This window comes from Hylobates moloch, unplaced genomic scaffold (genome assembly GCF_009828535.3).
Source record: "Hylobates moloch isolate HMO894 unplaced genomic scaffold, HMol_V3 SCAFFOLD_16, whole genome shotgun sequence".
Lineage (NCBI taxonomy): Eukaryota > Metazoa > Chordata > Mammalia > Primates > Hylobatidae > Hylobates > Hylobates moloch.
The window spans coordinates 36,584,288-36,591,370 of record NW_026652291.1 but is presented as its reverse complement, the minus strand read 5'-3'; positions in this window follow the sequence as shown (position 1 = coordinate 36,591,370).

Genomic DNA, 7,083 nt, shown 5'->3' with positions numbered 1-7,083 from the left:
TGGTGTTTAGGCACTCCACTTTAACTGCTCAGATTTTAACAAGAGGCTATTTCCAACCAAAAGCGTAGCATTTTCTCTCCTGTCTTCTGCTCCCAAAAGAGACTGCACTGCTGAGGAGAAGGCAGGGAAATGGCTCTTTCTCCTCTCTATGGTAAAAAGGATCAATGATAAACTTTTCCTTATCTTGTTATACTTTACAAAGGACTTTCACCTGTGTTATCTCATTTGCACGTCACACCAGCCCTGTGAGGGAGGAAGTATTAGCCCCATCCAATATGTAACTCCAAAGGTAGCTGTCCACTCAACTTCCAGCCCTGCAGCTACACAAGCCCCATGGGACCAAACCCAAATGAAGTCTCAATAAATTTAAAAATATAACTGTCATATAAAGTATCTCCTCGGACCACAACAGGATGAAGTTAAAAATCAATAACAGAAATATAACTGAAGGCCGGTCGTGGTGGCTCACACCTGTAATCCCAGCAATTTGGGAGGCGGAAGTGGGCAGATCACTTGAGCCCAGAGTTCGAGAACAGCGTGGGCAACATGCTGAAACCCCATCTCTACAAAAAAAAAAAATAATAATAAAAAATAAAAAATAGCCAGGCATGGTGGCACACACCTGTAGTCCCAGCTACTCTTAGGGACTGAGGTGGGAAGATCATCTGAGCCTGGGAAGGTCGGGGCTGCAGTGAGCTATGATCACACCACTGCACTCCAGCCTGGGCGACAGAATGAGACCCTGTCTACAAAAAAAGAAAAGAAAAAGAAATATAACTGGAAAATTCACAAATTTGTGAACAAACAATGCACTCTTAACCAATGGATCAAAGAAGACATCACAAAGGAAACTAGAAAATACCTAGAAATAAAAGAAAATGAAAACACAACAAAGGAAAACGTATGAGATACAACAAAAGCAGTGCTAAGGGGGAAATTTATAGCTATAAGTAATACAACATAGCAAAATGTATGACATAAAATAAAAGCAGTGCTAAGGTGGAAATGTATAGCTATAAGTGTTTACATTAAAAAACAAGAAAGATTTCAAATCAACAACCTAACTTTACAACTTAAGAAAGTATAAAGAGAAGACCAAACAACCCAATATTTAAATAAATTTAAAAAGATAACTGTCATATCAAGTATCTCCTCGGACCACAACAGGATGAAGTTAAAAATCAATAACAGAAATATAACTGGAGGCCAGTCGTGGTGGTCAAAATAAATATTAGCAATAAATTAAACTGAGAATAGAAACACAATAGAAAAGGCTGGGCACAGTTATTCACGCCTGTAATCCCAGCACTCTGGGAGGCCAAGGCAGGCGGATCACTTGAGCTCAGGAGTTCAAGACCAGCATGGGCAACATGGCAAAACCCCACCTCTACCAAAAATACAAAAAATTAGCTGGGCATGGTGGTGTGTGCCTGTAGTCCCAGCTACTCAGGAGGCTGAGATGGGCGGATCGCTTGAGCCTGGAAGCAGAAGTTGCAGGGAGCCAAGATCATGCCACTGCACTCCAGCCTGGGCAACAGAGCAAGACCCATCTCAAAAAAAGAAAAAAAAGAAAAAGAAAAACAATAGAGATAAACCAGTGAAACAAAAAGTTGGTTTTTTAAAATGATCAACAAAATTGAAAAACCTTTAGCTAGATGGACTAATAAAAGAGAGAGAGAGAAGCCTCTCTTTTGGCCGGGCGCGGTGGCTCACTCCTGTAATCCCAGCACTTTGGGAGGCCAAGGCGGGTGTTATCACCTGATGTCAGGAGTTCGAGACCAGCCTGTCCAATATGGTGAAACCCTGTCTCTACTAAAAAAGTACAAAAATTAGCCAGGCGTGGTGGCACATGCCTGTAATCCCAGCTACTCGGGAGGCTGAGGCAGGAGAATCTCTTGAACCTGGTAGGCGGAGGTTGCAGTGAGCCAAGATCGCACCATTGCACTCCAGCCTGAGTGACAAGAGTGAGACTCTGTCTCAAAAAAAAAAAAAAAGAAAGTGAGGACATTTATTTACAATTCTATGGAAATAAAAAGGATTCTAAGAGAGTACCATGAACAATTGTACACCAACAAATTGGACAGCCTAGGTGAAATAGACATATTCATAAAACCTACCAAGACTAAATCAAGAAGAAATCGAAAATCTGAATAGACCTATAACTAGTAAAGAGATTGACTCAGTAATCAAAACACTCCAATAAAGAAAAGCTCTAGACTTGATAGATTCACTGGTGAATCCTATCAAATATCTAAAGAACTAACACCTATTTTTTTCAACCGTTTTTAAAAATTAAAAAGGAGGGGTTGGGCAAAGTGGCTCATACCTGTAATCTCAGCACTTTGGGAAACCAAGACAGGCAGATCGCTTCAGAGTTTGAGACCAGCCTGGGAAACATAGTGAGACCTTGTCCCTATAAGAAATACAAAAATTAGTCAAGCATCATGGTGCACACCTGTGGTCCCAGCTACTCTGGAGACTGAGGCAAGAGAATCATTTGAGCCCAGGAAGTTGAGGCTGCAGTTAGCCATGATCGTGCTGTGCACTCCAGCCTAGGCAACAGAGCGAGACCCTATCTAAAAAAAAAAAAAAAAAAAAAAAAGGAGAAAACACTTCCTAATTCATTCTAATGAGGCCAGTATTACCCTGAAAGCAATGCCAGACAGACATGCCAAGAAAACAATAGACCAATATCCCTTAAGAACATTGATGCAAGAACCTCAACAAAATACTGGCAAACCAAATTCAGCAGCATATTAAAAGGATTACATACATGATCAAGTGAAATTTATTCCCAGAATTCAAGGATGGATCAACATACAAAAAATGATCAATATAATGTACCACATTAGCAGACAAAAGGGAAAAATGATAATCTCAATTGATGCAGAAAAAGCATTTGTCAAAATTCAATACCATTTCATGATATAAACACTCAACAAATTAGGAATAGAATTCTAAATGTTCAACAACAGATGAATGGATAAAGAAAATGTGGTATATATACACAACGGAATACTTTTTAGCTATTTAAAAAAGAATGAAATTCTGTCATTCTTGGCAACATGGGTGGAACTGGAGGACATTATATTAAGTGAAATAAGCCAGGAATGGAACACTGCATGTCTCATTCATATGTGGAAGTGAAAAATAAAAGTTGATCTCATAGAAAAAGTAGAACAGAGGATACTGGAGGGCTGAGAAGGGTAAGGGGAAGAAAGAGTTAGAGAGAAATTTGTTAGAAGATACAATATTATAGCTAGATAGGAGGAATGAGTTCTGTGTTCTGTACCACTGTAGGATGACTATAGTTAACAATAAAATATATAGTTTCATATAGCTAGAAGGAGGATACTGACTGTTCCCAATATAAGAAATGATCAGTGTTTGAGATGAGGGATATGCTAGTTACCTCGATCACTACATATTATATGTATAATCAAATCAGTAGGTAACCCATGAATATATACAATTATTATCTGTTGATTTTTAAAAAATAAAAGTTTTTAAAAAAAAAAATAAAAGGAAATTACTTCAACATTAAAAAGCCGTATACAAAAAACCCACTGCAAATATCATACTCAATGGTGAAAAGCTGAAAGCTTTCCCTCTATGATCAGGAACAAGGAAAGGATGCCTGCTTTTACCACTTCTATTCCACATAGTACTGGAAGTTCTCACTAGAGCAAGTCAATCTACAAATTCAATGCAATCCCTATCAAATCCCAATGACTTTTTTTTGCAGAAAAGAAAAACTCATCCTAAAATTTATATTGAATTTCATGGTTCCCTAAGTAGCCAAAATGATCTTGAAAAAGAGGAACAAAGCTGGCCAGGCACGGTGGCTCACACCTGTAATCCCAGCACTTTGGGAGGTCGAGGCAGGTGGATCACGAGGTCAGGAGATCGAGCCCATCGTGGCTAACACGGTGAAACCCCGTCTCTACTAAAAATACAAAAAAATTAGCCGGGCATGCTGGTGGGCGCCTGTAGTCCCAGCTACTTGGGAGGCTGAGGCAGGAGAATGGCGTGAACCTGGGAGGCGGAGCTTGCAGTGAGCCGAGATCGCGCCCCTGTGCTCCAGCCTGGGTGACAGAGAGAGACTCCGTCTCAAAAAAAAGAAAAAGAAAAAGAACGAAGCTAAAGGATTCTCATTTCCTGATTTCAAAACAAAGCTACAGTATTCAAAACAATGTGGAACTGGCATAAAGACAGACATATAAACCAATGAAGTAGAAGACAGAGCCCAGAAACAAACCCTCACATATATGGTCAAATGATTTTTTTCCTTTACACATTTTATTTTATTTTAAGGTATGCTTATTTTTTATTGATACATAATAGATGTATATATTTTCAGGGTACATGTAATAATTTAATACATTCATATCATGTGTAAATATCAAATCAGGATAATTGAGATACCCATCCCTTGAATATCTGTCTTTTCTTTATACTGGAAACATTCAAGTTATTCCCTTCTAGCTATTTTGAAATACATAATAGGTTATTGTAAACTTATTGTCACCCTACAGATCTATAGAACAATAGATCTTACTTTTTCTGACTGTATATTTGTACCCATTAATCAACCTCTCTTCATCCCCTCACTGCCCTCTCCTTCCCAGCCTCTGGAAACCACAAATTTACTCTATCTTCATGAGATCCAAGTATTTAGCTCCCACATATGAGTGAGAACATGCAATATTTGTCTTTCTGCGCTTGGCTTATTTCACTTAACATGGTGACATCCACTTGCATCCATGTTGCTACAAATGACATGATTTTATTTTATTATGGCTGAATAGTACTCCATTGGGTATATATGCCACATCTTCTTTATCCATTCCTCCATTGATGGACACTTAGGTTCCATCAATTCCATTTTTTGGCTATTGTGAATAGTGCTGTGATAAATATAGGAGTGCAGATATCTCTTTGATATATTGATTTCTTTTCTTTTGGATATATACCCAGTAGTGGATTGCTGGATCAAATGGTGGTTCTCTTTTTAGTTTTTTGTGCTAAAAATAGCTCAAAAAGTGCTATTCATAGTGGTTGTACTAATTTACATTCCCACCAACAGTCTATGAGGGTTCCCCTTTCTCCATATCCTCAGCAGCATCCCTTTTTGATAAAAGCCATTTTAAGTGGAGTGAGATGATCTCACTGTTGTTTTGATTTGTGTTTCTTTTCTTTTTTCTTTCTCTTTTTTTTTTTTTTTTTTGAGACAGAGTCTCGCTCTGTCGCCCAGGCTGGAGTGCAGTGGCGCGATCTCGGCTCACCACAACCTCCACCTCCTGAGTTCACACTATTCTCCTGCCTGAGCCTCCTGAGTAGCTGGGACTACAGGCACCCACCACCACGCCTGGCTAATTTTTTGTATTTTTAATAGAGATGGGGTTTCACCGTGTTAGCCAGGATGGTCTCAATCTCCTGACCTCATTGAGCCACCTACCTTGGCCTCCCAAAGTGCTGGGATTACAGGCGTGAGCCACCGCGCCCAGCCTTGATTTGTATTTCTTTGATGATTAGTGATGTGGAGCATTTTTTCATACACCATTTGTGTGTCTTCTTTTGAGAAATGTCTGTTCAGATGTTTTTCCCATTTTTAAATCTGATTTTTTGTTTTTGGCTATTAAGTTGTTTGGACTCCTTATATATTCGGTTATTAATCCCTTGTTGGGTGAGTAGTTTGCAAATATTTTCTCTCATTCTGGGGGTTACCTCTTTACTTTGTTGATTGTTTCTTTTGCTGTGCAGAAGCCTTTTAGCTAGCTGTAATCCTTTGTCTATTTTTGCTTTTATTGCCTGTGCTTTTGAGTCTTACACAAAAAATCTTTGCCCAGACCAATGTCCTGGAGTGTTTCCCAATGTTTTCTTCTAGTAGTTTCATAGTTTCAGGTCATAGACTTAAGTAATTAATCCATTTTTATATATGGTAAGAAATAGGGGTCTAGTTTTATTATTTTGCATATGGTTATCCAGTTTCCTCAGCACCATTTATTGAAAAGACTTTTCTTTCTCCAGTGTATATTCATGGCACCTTCATTGAAAATTAGTTGGCTATAAATGAATGGATTTTGTATCTGAGTTCTCTGTTGTGTTCCCATTGATCTATGTATCTGTTTTATGGCAGTACCATGCTGATTTGGTTATTACAACTTTATAGTATATTTTGAAATCAGATAGTGGGATGTGATGCCACCAGCTTTGTGCTTTTTGCTCAGTATTGCTTTGGCTATTTGGGATCTTTTGTGATACCATATAAATTTTAGGGTTTTTTTTCCTATTACTGTGAATAATATCATTAATATTTTGAAAGGGCTTGTGTTCAAGCTATAAATTGCTTTAGGTAGTATTGCCATTTTAACAATGTTAATTCTTCCAATCCATGAGCAGGGACTATCTTTTCCTTTTTCGTGTGTGCTCTTCAATTTCTTTTATCAAAGTTTTATAGTTTTCCTTGTATAGAGCTTTCACTTGTTTGGTTAAATTGATTCCTAGGGTCCAGGCACAGTGGCTCACGCTTTTAATCCCAGCACTTTGGGAGGCTGAGATGGGCAGATCACGAGGTCAGGAGTTCGAGACCAGCCTGGCCAATATGGTGAAACTGCATCTCTACTAAAAATACAAACAACAACAAAAAATTAGCCGGGCATGGTGGCATGTGCCTGTAGTCCCAGCTACTCAGAAGGCTGAGGCAGAAGAATCACTTGAACCTGGGAGGCTTGCAGTGAGCCAAGATTGAGCCACTGCACTCCAGCCTGGGTGACAGAGCAAGACTCTGTCTCAAAAAAAAAAAAAAAATTGATTCCTAGGTATTTTATATTCTTTGTAGCTATTATAAATGGGATTGCTTTCTTGATTTCTTTTGTAGATTGTTTGCTGTTGATGTATGTAAATGCTACTGATTTTTGTATGTTGATTTTGCAACTTTACTGAATTCATTTATCAGTTCTAACAGTTTTTTGGTGGAATCTATAGATTTTTCTAAGTGTAAAATTATGTCATCTGTGAACAAAGCTAATTTGATTTCTTTCATTCCAATTTGGATGCCCTTTATTTCTTTCTCTTTCCTAC